The 19,862-nt window shown below is 43.7% G+C and overlaps 1 protein-coding gene across 1 annotated transcript in view; it reads left to right on the top strand.

Annotated features, from left to right (window-relative positions):
* The window catches only part of MACROD2 (mono-ADP ribosylhydrolase 2), a 2,987,523-nt gene that overhangs the window by 835,154 nt on the left and 2,132,507 nt on the right, over positions 1–19,862 (top strand). The gene's annotated exons all lie outside the window — the stretch shown is intronic.

Raw genomic sequence — 19,862 nt, 5'->3', positions numbered from 1 at the left:
GCCGCCCATAGGCGGCCATTCTACCGCATGGCGGATCCGCCGTCACCCTCCATTTTGACGGCGAAAAAAAACGTTGCAAGCTCCGTCCCCCTCAGACAGAATCCGCAAGGAATTTTGCGGATCCGCCGATTACCGGACGCAACGGACGACCATCAGTCAAAATCACCACTAATGTATCCCAATGGGGGAAATGGCGGATCCGCAACAAGAAAAAGCGGATCCGCCATTTTCAAATTTTGGCGGATTTTGACTGATGGCAAAAAACTGAAGTGTGAAAGAGGCCTTAGGGTACCGTTACACATAGCGATGCACCAGCGATCCCGACAACGATATGGATCGCTGGTGCATCGCTAAGTGGTCGCTAGTGAGCTGCCACACAGGCAGATCTCACCAGCGACATCGCTGGGGTCGGGGGTCACTACTTACCTGTCAGAAGCGGCGATCCTGACGTCCTCCCGCCCGTGTCCACGCGTCGCTCGTCGGCGCCACAGGAAGTGCCCAACGAGAAATGATCCAGGACCTTCTCGCGCGACCAACGATGAGCAGAGGGGGAGCCGGTCGGAGGTAAGTATCACATGCAGTGATATCGCTAGCAATATCGCTGCAACGTCACAAAATCGGTGACTTTACAGTGATATTGCTAGCGATATCGCAGTGTGTAACGGGGGCTTTAGCAGGCAGTGCCAGAGATAATATCAGGCAGAGTCTGCATCTCGGCAATCTGAGGTTCCTGAGGATGGCTGCCGAATATAGGAACAGGAAATAAGCAGGATTCTGGGTGTTTTTTTTTGCTAATTTAATTTTTTTTTATTTTATGACCTTTTCTCTGTACACTCTTCCTCCTCTTCTGCAGTAGGCCGATGGTTGGTATCATTAGCTGCTCTTCTGGGCTTTATGAGGACTCTTGCAGACAACTCTCCTTTATAATGTACACTCACAGGAGTTGTAGGCATAGTCTCCGATAGAAGTCACGTTGTTCTCCATGTACATAGCCCTCAGAAAAGCATGTAGGCCGAGAGCAGGATCCTTAGCTCTGGTGGAAGAGGTGCATCCTCGGTCGTGTTCTGTGAATGCGGATAATAGGAATGAGTTGAGAAAACAACAATAAACTTATTTTATATAGGTAGGACATATAACTTTGTGACTATGATCATATTCGCACTCCCATGTCTACTAAGTTATTACAGAAAATTTCCTTTGCTCACTTGTTTTTTCTCAATACTGGCTGTAATCCTAATCTGCCATTCAGTCTGATATGTGAGTAGATTAGATAATGTTTCTATAGGATATGTGATTCCTGACGTGTACTGGGCGATTGTATAAATGTTGTGCATACTGTTACTTTACAACTTTACCTTAAAAAAAAAAAAAAAAGATAAATACTTAAATTTAGTAATGGAATCAATCGATTGCATCCACTTAATAGTACAGATGGGATTGAGGTTCTGCAGGTTTTGTTGGATTTTTCCAGATTCTGCTCTAATATCTGATATGTGTACTGCAGCGTCTGTGTGGATAGAATATGATGACTCCTCGCCTTGGGTGGTGCTCAGTATTAGACGTCTCCCTCTCCATTTTCGGCAATTTGCTCTCTCATCATCAATACTTATTTATGGAGACAGAAAAGACATTAACCAAAGAAATTACCTATAGCAGCATGTTCACACTGGCCATTAAACAGACGAAACCTAACATAGAAACAAAATGACCATATACCCTGCTGTAAGGAAATGGGTGCAAGCCACAGTGTATAGAAATAACATGGGGGACTTAGTACACACTGTTTTTGGTAAATCCATCCCACCAAGGTGTACCCAAATCAGGGTGGTCCTAGACTATAGTATTAAAACCTTACTATGTGTCAAAGTAGCATCAATGAGAATAATGGCCGAGCAGGGCCAGGGTCCAAATATAAATGTAATGTTTATATGCTGACACTGGTGGAATGGCTTTTACGCTTTTTTTTAATTAAATTGTGTTTATTAATTATATGCACTATTGCTTTTACTTATAGCAGGGAATATGTTCATTTTGTTTCTATCTAAATAAAGAATAGACAGAAAAGGGCAGAAATATCCATTATTAGAGGAAGGGCATGGATTATTAGTGGAATATTAGATCCTTGTTTTCAGTGATCTCTTGGTGTCAGAATATAAATTTCATTAATATATACTTTATAATTATATGAAAATAAAATATCTTCTTACCTGTTTTCACACATTGTATGATACACGCTCACTGGTGGAAGCCACAGTGGACCATGTCCATCATTTTGCACATCGTCAAAACGTCAGGAGACTGCATGGCACATTTCTGTGCTAGTGTGTCTCTAAGGCACTCTAAAGATAGAAAATATACAATTAATATTAGTTGTAAAGATACTTTACATCATAAGTGCCAACCTGCTAGGCCATATTATAGGGAAGACTGAAGACACATTTCCCTGGAGCTTTGGAGTTTTCCCCAACTATATGATGTAAAGTAACTCCATCAACCAGGATGACTCTTCTGATCTATTGACCCAGCAAGTTCTAGTCAAACCCATGACAGTCACTCATTTTATGTAGTGTATCCACCGTTCACCTCTGGAATACGGGAAAAGGGGTCCCTGAAGGCTGTTTCTCTCATTTGGAAGCTACGAAAGCTGCAGTAACTTCAGTCCTGCCCTTACAACTTGTTACTTGTATCAAAATGTCATATTTTTGCCAAATGGTTGTCATTTGAAACTTATCTGCGGGGTCACAGATTTTTTAGACCGCTCATCCTGGGAATTCGATACTTATCCTGACAGAAATGAATACAATGGGCCCATCTTGCCCTCATGCTTTTACTCCATGTTATTTGTATGGAAGCAGGAACCTAAATATGAGAAATGAAGAATCAAAATTTATTACATTTGTTATTCCATCAATCACAGCAGAAAAATCAGTCCCTTCTAGGACACTACAAAAAAGAGGAATAACTTGTGGCTACTGGTCCTAAAGACTCCCTTGGGCAACAGGTCCCGGGGTTACTGCTACCTCTATAACTGCTTTTAAGTAGAGGAATAATAAAGATTTTTTATTTTTTTATATTAATGTTTATTTGAAGAGTTAAAGATAGCCGAACATAGATGACGATGTACAACCCAAGGATTAAAGTATTTTAGCTTCTTATCAAACACCAACCATGTAACCAGATCATGTTTTGCTTCCTGGAAATCCATCATGAAGGAGATATGGACGATGTAATATCTTCTATGAAGCAGCCGTGGATGTTACACAAGGTCTGCAAATAATGGAAGATCATATAGTAAAGGCCCTGTCTCACATAGCAAGATCGCTAGCGCGTCACCAATTTTGTGATGCAACAGCGATCTCGCTACATGTGACACGCAGCAGCGACCGTCCCCCCGCTGGATATCGCTGATTGTGCTTGAATGTCCTGGGCCATTTTTCATTGTCGGCATACCGCTTGCCAGCATGCATCGCTGTGTTTGACGCCGACGAGCGACTTCGTTGGCGACACAGAACTCAGGGACACAGGCTGGAATCGGTCAGAATAGCTGCTGTGTGACAACGCACCAGTGATCCTTACCAGGTCTCATCGTTGTCGGGATCGCTGGTGCATCGCTATGTGAAACAGGACCCTTAGCTTGTCTCAGAACACACAGAATATGTGCGGGTGCAGGATGTGTGCAGTATGAATTAGGCTAATGGCTGAGGGTGAGTACCAGCAAAATTCATAGCTATGGTCCTGACCCTACTTACTTTTGATAATAAATGGCTTCTGTTTGGTAGTCCAGCCCTGATTACGTTTCAGCAGGTTTTGGTGGATTTTTCCAGATTGAGGTCTTATATCTGGACTACGGGTCTCACTGAGACGTAGATGGTTCTCCCTGAGGTGGGTAGTCCTCTTTGGTGGGGTTTTGTAAGAGAAGTCTACCTCCACATTTTTGGTAATTTCCCTTCACAGATCTTTTTGAAATGTCCGACTCTAAGGAGACAGAAAGAACAAGGATTAGCAGTCAAGAAAGGGCAGGAATATCTGTTATTAAAGGGAGGGAATGGAATATTAGAGGAAAATTAGATCTCTGTCTTCAGTGATGTCCTGGTATCATAATATTAGTTGCATTAATGTAGTTTCTTTATAATTGTATAAAAATAAAATATTTCCTTACCTGCGATCACACCCTGTGCACACATAGTTGTACGTGTATTTTATGTCATATGTGTGATACACGCTCATTGGTGGTAACTCAGGGTGGACACATGCGACCTGTTCGGCGTACGACACCCAGAAGGGACCATGTCCAAATTGTACACCATGTAAATGCCAGCAGGCGGCATGGCACATTTCGTGAATTAATGTGTCTCTCAGGCGCTCTAAAGATAGAAATGACACAATTACTATACTTTATAAAGATACTTCACATCACAAGTGCCAACCTGCTGGGCCATATTATCGGGGAAGGCTCAAGAGATATTTGCCCTGGAGCATTGGAGATTTCCCCAACTATGGGATCTGAAGAATCTCCATCACCCAGGCTGACTCTTCTCATTCATCGACCCAGTAATTTCTAGTTACAAATCTGGCAGTTACTATTTATGTGTATTTTATCCACTGTTCACCTCCGGATCCCCCCTCACACTTAGGGAAAAAGCAGCCATGGAAGGTTTTTCAGTTATATCCAGGTATGAACGTTTTTCCGTACATGTATGTGTTTCACTGGTTTCAAAGCTGTGAAAGTTTCAGTAACTTCAGTCTGGCCTTAACAACCTGATACTTCTATCACAATGTCAATATTTTTGTCATATCAGACTTTACCTGCGGAGTCACACACTTTCTCAGACATTTGAATTGTAGAGTAGAAATGCCCATCCTTAAAGTTATTACGGCAGTATCCAGCTGCTGCCCTCAGTCTTTTGCTCCACATAATTTCTATATTTGGCTCTGGAAGCTAAAGATGAGTAATGACGAAACAACATACATTATATCTGTAATTCAATGAAAAACAGTGGAAAATGCAGTCCCTTCTAGGACACTACAAAAGGGAGGTATAACTTGTGACTACTGGTCCTAAAGACGCCCTAGTCCTTACTTTTGCGAGATGGTGTCTCCTCCCCACTAAAATAATCCTCGTCATCTGATACAACAATATTGATGTTACTGTGAAAACAAATACAGAAATAGGAATCAATGTGGAAAATTATAATATTGCAACTAAATGAAATTATGGATAGAATCATAGAATCATAGAATCGTAGAGTTGGAAGGGACCTCCTGGGCCATCTGGTCCAACCCCCTGCTCAAAGCAGGATTCGCTAAATCATCCCAGTCAGATGTCTGTCCAGCCTCTGTTTGAAGACTTCCATTGAAGGAGAACTCACCACTTCTCGTGGCAGCCTGTTCCACTCATTGATCACTCTAACTGTCAAAAAGTTTTTTCTAATATCTAATCTGTGTCTCCTCCCATTCAGTTTCATCCCATTGCTTCTAGTCTTTCCTTGTGCAAATGAGAATAAAGTTGATCCTTCTACAATGTGACAGCCCATTAGATATTTGTAGACCGCTATTAAGTCTCCTTTCAGTCTTCTCTTTTGCAAACTAAACATTCCCAAATCCTGCAACCTTTCCTCATAAGACAGGGTTTGCAGACCGGTCACCATTCTGGTCGCTCTTTTCTGAACTTGCTCCAGTTTGTTGACGTCTTTTTTAAAATGTGGGGCCCAAAACTGGACACAATATTCCAGATGAGGTCTGACCAAAGAGGAGTAGAGGGAAATAATGACTTCACGTGATCTAGACTGTATGCTTCTGTTAATACATCCTAGAACTGCATTTGCCTTTTTTGCTGCTGCATCACACTGTTGACTCATATTCAGTCTGTGATCTATTAGTATACCCAAGTCTTTTTCACATGTGCTGTCACTTAGCCCTATTCCTCCCATTCTATATATGCTTTTTTCATTTTTATTGCCCAGATGTAGTACTTTGCATTTCTCCCTATTAAAAACCATTCTGTTAGTTACTGCCCACTTCTCCAGTTTATTTAAATCTTTTTGAATCCTCTCTCTCTCTCTTCTCTAGTATTAGCTATCCCTCCTAGCTTTGTGTTATCAGCAAATTTAATCAGTTTACCCTCAATTCCTTCATCTAAATCGTTGATAAAGATGTTGAACAATACAGGGCCCAGGACAGAGCCCTGTGGTACCCCACTTGAGACATTCTTCCAACTGGATGTGCAGCCATTTACGACCACTCTTTGGGTCCGATCACTAAGCCAGCTATGAATCCACCTAACAGTTGCCTTGTCCATTCCATACTTAGTCATTTTTTCAATAAGGATTGTATGAGAGACTTTGTCAAATGCTTTGCTGAAGTCAAGATATACTATATCTACAGCATTTCCTTGATCCACCCAATCAGTGATACCGTCATAGAAGGAAATTAAGTTAGTCTGACATGACTTATTAGTTACAAACCCATGCTGACTCTGTTTGATCACTTCATTCTTATCCAGGTATTGACTTACATGTTGGATGACATGGATCAGATAAAATAATCCAGAGCCCAGGAACCAACAGGGTCATATTCTATAAAGCTGGGATGTAGGACACTGATTGTCCCCAATGGAAATGTCTCCCAATAGGACCTGAGCTCAGAGGTGGAGAAGATGTGATTCATCCTACCTGTAGATGTCATTGCTGTATGATGGAAAAGATGTTATTAGATCTGAGGAAGTAAAACAATATAAATGTTAGACGGTTATTATAAGTAACAGAAATAAGTGACAATTAAAGGGATATTCCAGGACATGAAGATTGGTGGCAAAACTTAAGGGCCTGTCACACTAAGCGATATCGCTAGCAATATCGCTATAACTTGTGACGTTATAGAGATATTGCTAGCGATATCGCTGTGTCTGATACTTAGCAGCGACCCGCTCCCCCGCTGGTTATCGCTGATCGCGCGAGAACAGGCTGGACTGTTTCTCGTCGTCAGCTTCCTGCGGCGCTTCCTGCTGTGACGACGAGCGATGCGTGGAGCCGGGCGGGAGGACGCAGGATCGCCTGGTGTGACAGGTAAATAGCGACCCCCGTCCCCAGCGATGTCGCTAGTGAGATCTGCCTGTGTGGCAGCCCACTAGCGACCACTTAGCGATGTACCAGCAATCCTGACCGCGTCATATCGCTGGTCGGGATCGCTGGTACATCGCTAAGTGTGACAGTACCTTTAGGATAGGCTCATAATGATTGCATTACTAAGAATAGGCCATTCATGTAAATCATGTTTAAATCACACACGACATTTAAGAAAAATTAAAATAAAAGTAAGAAAGTATAGAGGCTGCAAACACCACAATCCCTAGCAAAGCTGTTCTTACAATCCCATTACTGTTAGGGCAGATATCAGCAGACTAGATTGTATCGGGGGTCAGTACCTGGGTCTATAGGTGTTATCCCAGTATCAAATCCAGCTTCCTTTTGATGGTCCGGAAGTCTTGGTCTCTTTTTAGGATGGGACTAAAAAAAGAGAAGAAATATAAGACCCCCAATGTCACATAAATCATCAGAAACATCAGTAAGGGAATGAAAATAACACAAGGGCACATGAGGTAACGGATTCGGGGGGTATGTTATTCTTATATAATACTAATAATGTTAGTGACGCTCTAGTTAGATGGATGAAAACTCTTGTGATTTCCTAAGGTCGCAGCTTATTAACCCAATACCCAAACAGGAATATTACTCTTCATTATCAGGTATTAAGAAGCCAACAATCAGCAATATTGATCATTCTAACGAGTCGTCACCTAAATCATCATAGACCATAGATTAGTAATATATAAGAATAATGCAGAGAAGTGACGGCTCACCTGATGGAAATTCTCATCACTGCTCTTCTCTGAATCAGACATAATTATTATTATTATTATGCATTTATATAGCATTTATATAGCGCCATTTATATAGCGCCATTTATTCCATGGCGCTTTACATGTGAAAAGGGGAAATATAGACCAGGGCTGTGGAGTCTGAGTCGTGGAGTGTGAGTCGGTGCTCATTTTGGTGGAGTCGGAGTCTGTATAAAATGGACCGACTCCGACTCCTAAAATATATAATAAATTGTGTACAGTAATTCAATGCAGGATGTGCTGAATATTTTTTCATAGGAATTTGGGAAAGTTATGAAATGTCCTATAAATGGCTGTTATATTCCTGATCTAAGGCTACATTCACACACAGCGTTTTTCTTGCGTTTTTTGAGGATCTGTTTTTCAGCTGCAAAAGCTGATCAGCTTTTTAAAAAACTGCATCACCTGAAAGGTTTTTGAGCTCATAGATAATGTTTTTAATAGCAAAAGCAGATTAGAAATCTGCTCTATCTATCCATTTATCCATATCTGTCTATCCATATCGTATCTGTACCAAAAAGAATGAAAACCGGGTAGCACACATACTAACACTCCTTTTTTTTTTTAGCACCAGTCAGGTACACCTCATAGCTGCCCAAAAAGACGCCCAGGACAGGCATTGCTCGTCTTCAGTAACATCAACATAAACATCAATTGATAGTTGGAATAAATAGACTGCATTCATCACCACATCATCTTAAGGTGCAGGCTTTATTTTCAAGTGTAGGGGTGTGCAGCATGAGGTTCTGCAGCAGCTGAGGTGTGCAGTATGAGGTTCTGCCCCCTCCCAGGTTTGATCCTGGCTACGCCCATGGTGTGATTGTAGCCTGAGGATCTAGGCTTTGCCTTAGCTGAGAGAAGTCATAGTGTTATATATATATACACTATATATATATATATATATATATATATATAAACAGTACAGACCAAAAGTTTGGACACACCTCATTCAGAGTTTTCATTACTATGAAAATTGTAGATTTACTCTGAAGTCATCAAAACTATGAATTAAAGCAGTAATCAAGCAAAAGGTGGCTACTTTTAAGAACCTAGAATATAAGACATACAGTATTTTCAGTTGTTTCACACTTTTTTGTTAATTATATAATTCCACATGTGCTAATTCATAGTTTTGGGGCCTTCAAAATGAATCTACAATTTTCTTAGTCATGAAATAAAAGAAAACTCTTTGAATGAGAAGGTGTGTCCAAACTTTTGGTCTGTACTGTATATATGTAATCAATATTACATATGTACAATTTATTACAGTTTTTTGTGTTCTAAAGTTGTATTCCAATAAATATATATTATGTTCTATCTAAACATCTTGATTATTGTATAATAAAAATGATTCTCTGATGTTCACATTGTACTACAATAAATTTTTCTCTTAAATATAAGCAATATGTGTGGGAGTCGGTGTAAGGGAAATTGAAGAGTCGGAGTCGCAGGTTTGGCTTACCGACTCCACAGCCCTGATATAGACAAGTATAATAAACGTGTAAGACAAGGGACACACAAGTACATAAGGAGAGGGGACCCTGCCCGCGAGGGCTCACAGTCTACAGGATAATACGCTTACATCGCTTTTTGTTCGCCATATTCACACTCACTAAACACCACGATCCTCTCTCTCTAACGCCTTCAACAACCCTCAACGGAATTAGGCGTTACACGGAATCTAGAACTGTCCGGTAACTGTGACCTCACTGTAGTGACTCCATCAGCTCTGGCCATCGTCACTGTGACCTCAGCACATATACAATTATAAGCAGCTATATATGTATAGATAGGAGGCTGCACTAATACCCCAGATAATTATTCTAATCACATGCAGTAGTAATGGTGGGGATATTTGCAATGAAGTCTGTTTGTAAAAAGTGTTGTGTATTAGTAAAAATAGCTCAGATTTCCCCCTTTGTATTTTCCTCCCTTCTCTCCCCTTATTATTCCTCATTTTATCATTGATACTATAATATCTTATAAGTTATAGATTCCATATCTGTTTTACAAATATACTGTGCTGTTTAGCTTTTTTGGAACTTCAATACAAATTTACAGTTTAAAAAAAAAATAGCGTATATTTATCAAATAAGACGCATTCCTCTGAATGACACAGAGGCATACAGGACTTTGGCACAGGTGATTTACTGTGTAAGTCTTAGGAACCTGGTTGGACCCCATGGCCAAGGAGTGCAACAATTGCTGTAGCTACAATAGGTGCAATGAGACACAGGAGAGCAGCGGCAGAGGCGCCACACACACTGGGAGAAGAGGGGCGATGCTCTGCCACAATCTTCTGAATTTGGAGCAGCAGAGCAGTGCTCCTTGTCTCTCTAATAAGGAGATGGTAAAATGCTCACTGCACTGGGTTCCCGATTCTTGATAAACAAGAACATCCTGCTCAGCGGTACCAAGCTTCCTAGGCCCCCCTACAGTTGACATCCCACCATTTATTCGGACTCCCATGACAGCACCACGAGAGGGGGGATCCGCCCCATAGGAACAGGAAACCTACAGATACAAAAGGGCGGTACCTCTCCCACGCATCAGTTGGTTTCCTGTTCCTGAGGGGACGGGATCCTACAGAAGAATGGGATCCCAGGCCGGCCAGCCGACACCGGTAGCGAGGGGGTCTCCTACCTCGGCTTGGTTCGGATTTTCTGGAAGACGCCACGGTGGCCCAGGATGGGTATCACGGCGGTGGCGTGGACAGCAGGGAGCGGCGTCCGGAGGATGGCCGTCTCCGGAATTAAGCCGCCGCCGGTAAGTATTTTCCCCCCCGGGATTCCCGGCTCCGGCGGCGCAGATAGGTTGCCAGCGCTGTGCAGAGGGCTGCGACCGGGCGCTGCTCCGGAGCTCCCGGGCGTCCCGCGGAGCTTCCGGCGTTTCCGGGGTAGCGGTGACGTCAGGGGGCGGGCGGAGGAGGCGCTTCCGGGTCAGCGCGCTACTGCGTATGCGCGGCGATCCCAAGATGGCGGCGCCCATCGGAAACACCGATGGCGCGCGGTGGGGCGCCAGCTGGGGTAGGGAGATCCATTAAGGGGGGGGAGGGGCGCGGCATGGAAACTGCTGACCGGAGGAGGGGTATTTAGGCGGGACCCGGGCAGGGTGCCTTGCCTTGGCCACATTACTACATGCAGCAGTGTGCAGCAGCAGCAGCAGCAGTGGTGATGGAAAGCGATCGAGAGCAGCAGCGACAGAAGCAAGGGCAGCAGCGGCAGACATCACTGCCGCCCCTGGATGACCTTCGGCAGGTCAAACAGAAAAAGAAAGGGTCCCGTGACAGTAATGCGGGACGAAGTGACCAGTCCACTCGTAAAAGCTCCTCCAGGCAGACAGGAGCATCGGCTGAAAGAAATCCCCCTCGTTCTCCGGTACTTGATTGTGGCACTGGTAAGTGATCTTCGTGAAAGTTCACTCAGTGACGGGACCCCCCTTCTGTGTTTTTCTTTTTCTAGGGAAAAAAAGCTACAAATAAAAATAAACATAGGGAATGCGCACTCTGTGCATGCCCATTACCAGACGCGTGCCTCAAAAGATTGTGCCCCCCCTGTATTCAGCAGACGGTGGCAGAAGAGTCGCCTGCAGTAGCGGCGAGTTTGAGAGACATTGTCAGGGTAGAAATGAGGGAAACCCTAAAGTCCTTGTCTCAGCCGCAAAGTCTAAGGGGCGAGGTCCCGGCGGAGTCTGATTCCTCAGCAGAGTGGAGAAAAAGCAGAGACTCCCAGGCTTCATCTCCCTCGTCCTCTTCAGGAGAAGAGGACTCGGGACGATTTTGTCTGCCTCTTGACCGGGTAGACAAGCTGGTCAAAGCAGTCAGAGGGACAATGGAGGTAGAGGAGCCTAAGCCCCATTTATCCATGCAGGATGTCATGTTCGGTGGGCTGGAACAGAGGAAGCGGAGAGTCTTTCCGTTAAACCAAAAGATACAGGATCTGATCCACAGAGAGTGGAAAAGACCGGACAAAAGAGGGTCGCTACCACCAGCCCTCAAAAGGAGATACCCCTTCGACGATCCGGCAGTAAGTTCTTGGGACAGAGCCCCCAAATTAGACGCTGCCATTGCGAAGGCATCAAAAAAATCCTCGCTCCCCTTTGAGGACATGGGATCCCTTAAAGATCCCTTAGACAGGAAAGCTGATACCTTCCTGAAAAACACCTGGGAGATGGCGGCCGGGTCCTTAAGACCAGCAGTGGCTTCAACGTGCACGGCCAGGTCCATGATGGTCTGGTTGGACCAGTTGGAGTCACAACTAAAGCAGGGTACATCAAGACAAACAATTCTTGGGGCCCTACCGACCATCCAAGAGGGAGCAGCTTTCCTAGCAGATGCCTCAGCGGATGCAATGAGAATGGCCGCCAGAGCAGCAGGTCTCTCTAACGCAGCTCGCAGAGCCCTGTGGCTAAAGTGCTGGCAGGGAGACATCCAGTCCAGAGCAAAGCTCTGTGCGATTCCATGTGAGGGCGAATACTTATTTGGAACTGTCCTAGACGAGCTGCTTGAAAAGGCGGGGGACGACAAGAAAAAGTTCCCAAACCTTTCATCAGCGTCCTACCGTCGCCCATTTGGTAGAAGGAGATTTGGCCAGGGGAGAAGGCACAACTCTTCACCTGTTAGAGATCGACCCAGATGGGAAGACAGAAGGAGACGAGGTACGGGCTATATGTTTACACGCTCGTCAAGAGATCAAAAGAAACCAAATCAATGACTAGCGGTTCCCGTAGGGGGTAGACTGTCATCCTTCTTCCCGGCATGGTCGCATATTACGAATAGTGACTGGGCGCGCAAGGTAATATCCACCGGGCTTAGGTTGGAATTTACCCAGATCCCGCGGGACACCTTTAAACTGACCCCCTTAAGATCTTCTCATCTTGAACAAGCGGCTTTAGAAGCGGAAGTCTTGAGCCTATGTCAGAAAAATGTTCTGGTAGAGGTCCCAGAGGCTGAAAGAGGAAGAGGGTTTTACTCTCCCCTGTTTCTAATCCAGAAACCTGATAACACATTCAGAACGATTATAAACCTTCGTTCCCTTAACGAATTTTTGATTAATCATAAATTCAAAATGGAGTCCATTAATACAACAATAAAAATATTGTTTAAAGGTTGTTTTATGGCAGTCATAGATTTGAAAGACGCGTACTATCACGTACCTATCCATACAGACTTCCAGCAGTTCCTGAGGGTGGCAGTTTCAGTAGAGGGCACAGTACGTCATTTTCAGTATAGAGCCCTTCCCTTTGGTCTCTCAGCAGCACCCAGGGTTTTTACAAAATTAGTGGCCGAAGTTATGGCTCACTTACGAGAGGTTGACGTCTTAATCATTCCATATTTAGACGATTTCTTGATTGTAGGAAAATTGATGGGTCATTGTAAATCCCTGATAGAAATAGCTAGATCCAGGTTAGAAAACCTAGGATGGATTTTAAACTACGAGAAATCCCGACTCCAGCCCTTAAAAATACAGAAATTTTTAGGATTGACACTAAATTCAGACACTCAGCGGTGCCTGCTACCACTAGATAAATTACAAAAGATACAGGAGCAGGTTCTTCGGGCAATGGATAATCCATCTATGACCCTCAGACAGGCCATGTCCCTGTTAGGTTCTCTAACTTCATGCATCCCAGCAGTAAGGTGGGCACAGTTCCATACCAGAACCCTTCAAAACGACGTCTTGATTAATAGCAGGGCCCTTGGAGGCTCCTTACAAGGTCGGATGTGTCTAAGCCCCTCAACTGTTACATCACTAAGATGGTGGCTTCAGAGCGAGAACCTAGCGTCAGGGGTGCCCTGGATAGCACAGATAACCCGTATTATAACCACAGACGCTAGTTCCTTTGGTTGGGGAGCCCATATGGGGGACATAGTGGTACAGGGCCAGTGGGATTCTATTTCTGAAATCTCATCCAACCCGAGAGAACTATTGGCGATAGAGCGAGCAGTCAAGAAACTCATTATCTACCTGCAGGGCCATCATGTGAGGATACACTCGGACAACCAGGTAGCGGTAGCATATGTCAACCACCAAGGTGGAACCCGCTCCAGCGCTCTGATGCAGATAACAGAACGGCTCCTCCAGATAGCAGAGAGAAATTGTCTATCTTTGACCGCGCTCCACATCAGCGGAAAGGACAATGTAAGAGCAGACTTTTTAAGCCGCAAGGCTCTAAGACAAGGAGAATGGGCTTTGAACAAAGACATTTACCGCCAGATTGTCCGCAGATGGGGCCAGCCAGAGGTAGACCTCTTTGCCACCAGAGAAAACAGAAAAGAAAGATTGTTCTGCTCTCTGAACCCCAGGGAAAATCCCCTGGCGGTGGATGCCCTACTGATAAGATGGGACTTTTCTCTGGCATACGCCTTCCCACCATTGAATCTTCTTCCCCTGGTAGTCAGGAAGATCAGAGAGGATCAGGCAAGAGTCATACTGATTGCCCCCTTTTGGCCCAGGAGGACCTGGTTCGCGTGGTTGAGGACCATGTCGGTAGGCGATCCCTGGGTACTACCGAACCTTCCGGATCTCCTCTACCAGGGGCCAGTCAGCCACCCACAAGTAGCGAGACTTCATTTGACGGCGTGGTGTTTGAAAGGTCACTATTAAAAAATAGAGGGTTCTCCAAGAACTTAATTGACACCCTCCTAAGAAGCAGAAAATTAACCACCACTAATATTTATGCTAGGACCTGGAAACGCTTCCTATCCACCTTTCACTTTGACATCAGAGATGGAATTCCCACGAAACATATTCTGGAATTTCTCCAGAAAGGTTTCGAATTGGGTCTCTCCACAAGTACACTAAAAGTACAGGTTTCAGCCTTAGGGGCCCTGTTTGCAGCTGATATTGCAAAAGATTATTGGGTAGCAAGGTTCATCAGAGCAGCGGCCAGATCGAGACCTATACACAAAGACAGATGCGTACCGTGGGACTTAAACTTAGTCCTTACAGCCATGACAGAAAGTCCGTTTGAACCTTTAGATTCCGCCTCACTAAAGATTATATCCCTTAAAACAGCATTCCTGGTATCAATAACATCCGCACGTAGGGTGAGCGACATACAGGCACTCTCCAGATTGCCTCCTTACACAGAGTTCTTACAGGATAGAGTGATCCTAAGGCCAGATCCAGCATACCTTCCCAAGGTAGCAACACAATTCCACAGGACACAGGAGATAGTTCTGCCTTCCTTCCTCCCTAATCCAACCAACCCTAAAGAGCAGAAACTTCAGGCATTAGATATTAGGCGGTGCTTACTGACATATTTAGCAGCCACGGATCCTTGGAAGAAGGAGAACGCATTATTCCTATCCTTCCAAGGTTCCAGAAAAGGATACAGAGTATCAAAACGCACATTAGCAAGGTGGATTAGGGAGGCTATCTCTCTTGCCTACACAGCAGGTGGCGGTCCGGCTCCACAGAACCTGAGGGCACATTCCACTCGGGCCATGGCATCATCCTGGGCAGAGAGATCTGGAGTATCAATTGATCAAATATGTAAGGCGGCCACCTGGTCATCTCCTTCCACCTTTTTTAACCACTATCGGTTAGACATGGGTGCCTCCTCAGACCTCACCTTCGGGCTAAGGGTGCTGCAGGCTGTAGTCCCTCCCTAAGTTAGTTTACATCTCTGTAATTCTCTCGTGGTGCTGTCATGGGAGTCCGAATAAAGTATTAAGTTACGTACCGGTAACGGTATTTTTCGGAAGCCCATGACAGCACCCTTAGTTCCCTCCCTTGTTCACATATAGGGGTGCACTCCTTAGAAGTTTGTTCATAGAATCACCTTATGTGGGAGATGGTATGAAATAATTCTGTTAAATAGGGTAGATAGGTTGTATATATCATATGTTGTGTACTAACCATGGTAGCCTCTCAAGCTCTGTAATCCAACTGATGCGTGGGAGAGGTACCGCCCTTTTGTATCTGTAGGTTTCCTGTTCCTATGGGGCGGATCCCCTCTCTCGTGGTGCTGTCATGGGCTTCCGAAAAATACCGTTACCGGTACGTAACTTAATACTTTTCTGACCATAGGTTGTCTTTTAGAAGATTGTCACAGGGATCCCTTTTGTGCCAAGCCAATCAGAGGTGCGATGGGTTGTGGGGGGTCCCACTCAAAAGTTCACTTTAGGTTTCTGAATCATCTAGTTCAGGGTTTCCCAACTCCAGTCCTCAAGGCACACCAACAGATCATGTTTTCAGGATTTCCTTTGTATTGCACAGGTGAAGCAATTATCACCTGAGCAATACTAAGGAAATCCTGAAAACATGATCTGTTGGTGGGCCTTGAGGACTGGAGTTGGGAAACCCTGATCTAGTTACACTCCTATATAGGTCCTTGTCACATAAATAGACTTTATGTGTAATCTATTTTTTTAATAAAGGGATATTCCCATCTCCAAGATCGTATCCCAATATGTGGTACGTGTATTATTAATATTAGCAAATACTTCCTATTACAAATAAAGTATAGTTCTTCAGATTTGCCATGTTGCTTATCTCATGTAGAGTGACAAGGTGCACTGCTCTGCTGCTCCAATTTCAGAAGATCGTGGCAGAGCATCGCCCCTCTTCTGCCAATGTGTGTGGCACCTCAACCGCTGCCCTCCTGTGTCTCATTGTAGCTACAGCTATTGTCTCGGTCTCTCTCTCGCTCTCATTATTATGGATATATTACAATTCTGTAACATAAGAAAATATACCGTAAATTGTCGTGCAAAGGATTCATAGCTGCTGAGGAAAAAAAAACGGATTGCACACTGATGACAAGAGAGGAAAAAATCATCCCTCTCTCCTGGATGAGAATGGGACCTATTTATTTATATATAAGTGTAAGCAAACCATAAAAGGGTTATAGGAGCTTTGACTCCTCCAAATTTACCGGAAAAGTGCTTTATATGTCATTTATACAGCTGATTGATGCACAATGGCAATCCTTGTTGAGGATGACTGATTCATGGACTCTTCCAGTGGTCTGCATTCCTGATCTGTGTTTACACAGTGCTGGAGATAAAGTATTAAAAAAAAGACATTATTAACCCACTGTAAATCGGACTTTGGAATGGACGCTTCAGGAGTTCTCCTTTAAGAGTCCACATCAGATTGATCTTGATTGATCTGTAAAACCTCCATTGATGGTGAAATACAAAACCTTTTTTAAGCAACGTGATATAGAATAATAATAATAATTTTATTTTTATAGCGCCGACATATTCCGCAGCACTTTAGATTTCAGAGGGGATTTGTACAGACAATAGACATTACAGCATAACAATAATCACATACAGTAGATTATAACAAATACCAAGAGGAAAGAGGGCCCTGCTGGCAAGCTTACAGTCTATGAGGAAAGAGGTAGACACGAAAGGCGGGTGGTAACAGTTGCCCTGATTGTATGGACCAGCCATAATGTTAGGTCACAGCGTTGGACTGGCCCACCGGGGAACCGGTGGATTCTCCGGTGGGCCCTGGCATCTGGTGGGCCCTGGCACCTGCTGGCATACAGGGCCAGCAGTTGCCTAGGGCCCCCGCTGCTCCAGGGGCCCCCAGCCAGTGGTGTGTCGCACACCATGCAGCTGCTATGGGGGCCCCTGCCAGCGGAGCAGCAGCGGGTGTCAGGAGGCAGGAGCCCCTGTCCCCGCTGCTAAAGAGAAATGAATATTCACTGCGAAGCAGTGCATATCATTTCAGGTCTCCACACCCCCAGAGGCCCCGCCCCCAGCCCAGTAAGCCGCTCTGCAGACTACAGCTGTAAATCAGGGCCGGCGCCGCCCTCAGTCCTCTCTGCTCCTGGCTCACAGCCAGTGCGCGATGACGTCACTACATCGCGCACCCGCTGTGTGTCTGGCAGAGGGGGCAGCTCCTGACACTGAAGCCGGGATCAGCGTGGGAGCGAGGAGGAGAGGTGAGTATTGTGTTTTGTTTTGTTTTTATATCTCTCTCGCTCTCTCTATCTGTCTCTCTCTATCTATCTATCTCTATATCTCTATATATCTCTATATCTCTCTCTCTCTCTTATATCTATCTATCTATCTCTATCTATTATCTATATCTATCTATCTCTATATCTATCTCTATCTATTATCTATCTCTATCGCTCTATCTTTATATCTATCTCTACATCTATCTCTATATCTATCTATCTCTATATCTTTCTATATATACAGTCATATGTAAAAGTTTGGGCACCCCTATTAATGTTAACCTTTTTTCTTTATAACTATTTTGGCTTTTGCAACAGCTATTTCAGTTTCATATATCTAATAACTGATGGACTCAGTTATATTTCTGGATTCAAATGAGGTTTATTGTACTAACAGAAAATGTGCAATCTGCATTTAAACAAAATTTGACCGGTGCAAAAGTATGGGCACCCTTATCGTTTTCTTGATTTGAACACTCCTAACTACTTTTTACTGACTTCCTGAAGCACTAAATTGGTTTTGTAACCTCATTAAGCTTTGAACTTCATAGCCAGGTGTATCAAATCATGAGAAAAGGTATTTAAAGTGGCCACTTGCAAGTAGTTCTCCTATTTGATTCTCCTATGAAGAGTGGCATCATTGGCTCCTCAAAACAACTCTCAAATGATCTGAAAACAAAGATTATTCAACATAGCTTTTCAGGGGAAGGATACAAAAAGTTGTCTCAGAGATTTAACCTGTCAGTTTCCACTGGGAGGAACATAGTAAGGAAATGGAAGAACACAGGTACAGTTCTTGTTAAGCCCAGAAGTGGCAGGCCAAGAAAAATATCAGAAAGGCAGAGAAGAAGAATCCTGAGAACAGTCAAGGACAATCCACAGACCACCTCCAAAGACCTGCAGCATCATCTTGCTGCAGATGGTGTCACTGTGCATCGGTCAACAATACAGCGCATGCATAACGCCTTTTTGTATGACCAAACAACTCAATCTTTGTTTCATCAGTCCACAGGACCTTCTTCCAAAATGTAACTGGCTTGTCCAAATGTGCTTTTGCAGACCTCAGGCGACTCTGTTTGTGGCGTGCTTGCAGAAACGCTTCTTTCGCATCACTCTCCCATACAGCTTCTCCTTGTGCAAAGTGCGCTGTATTGTTGACCGATGCACAGTGACACCATCTGCAGTAAGATGATGCTGCAGGTTTTTGGAGGTGGTCTGTGGATTGTCCTTGACTGTTCTCACCATTCTTCTTCTCTGCCTTTCTGATATTTTTCTTGGCCTGCCACTTCTGGGCTTAACAAGAACTGTACCTGTGTTCTTCCATTTCCTTACTATGTTCCTCACAGTGGAAACTGACAGGTTAAATCTCTGAGACAACTTTTTGTATCCTTCCCCTGAAAAGCTATGTTGAATAATCTTTGTTTTCAGATCATTTGAGAGTTGTTTTGAGGAGCCCATGATGCCACTCTTCATTCGAGAATCAAATAGGAGAACTACTTGCAAGTGGCCACCTTAAATACCTTTTCTCATGATTTGATACACCTGGCTATGAAGTTCAAAGCTCAATGAGGTTACAAAACCAATTTAGTGCTTCAGGAAGTCAGTAAAAAGTAGTTAGGAGTGTTCAAATCAAGAAAATGATAAGGGTGCCCATACTTTTGCACCGGTCAAATTTTGTTTAAATGCAGATTGCACATTTTCTGTTAGTACAATAAACCTCATTTGAATCCAGAAATATAACTGAGTCCATCAGTTATTAGATATATGAAACTGAAATACCTGTTGCAAAAACCAAAATTGTTATAAAGAAAAAAGGTTAACATTAATAGGGGTGCCCAAACTTTTACATATGACTGTATCTCTATATCTATCTATTATGTCTATCTCTATATCTATTATCTCTATATTTATCTATCTAGCTACCATCTATATCTATCTATCTTTATCTATATATATATCTCTATCTAATATCTATATCTATCTATCTCTATACCTATCTATTTATCTATCCGTTATCTATCTATATCTTTTCTCTGTATCTATC

The sequence above is a fragment of the Dendrobates tinctorius genome, unplaced genomic scaffold (genome assembly GCF_039654945.1).
Source record: "Dendrobates tinctorius isolate UK_male_01 unplaced genomic scaffold, ASM3965494v1 ptg000203l, whole genome shotgun sequence".
Lineage (NCBI taxonomy): Eukaryota > Metazoa > Chordata > Amphibia > Anura > Dendrobatidae > Dendrobates > Dendrobates tinctorius.
This window is presented reverse-complemented; position numbering and strand designations above follow the sequence as displayed.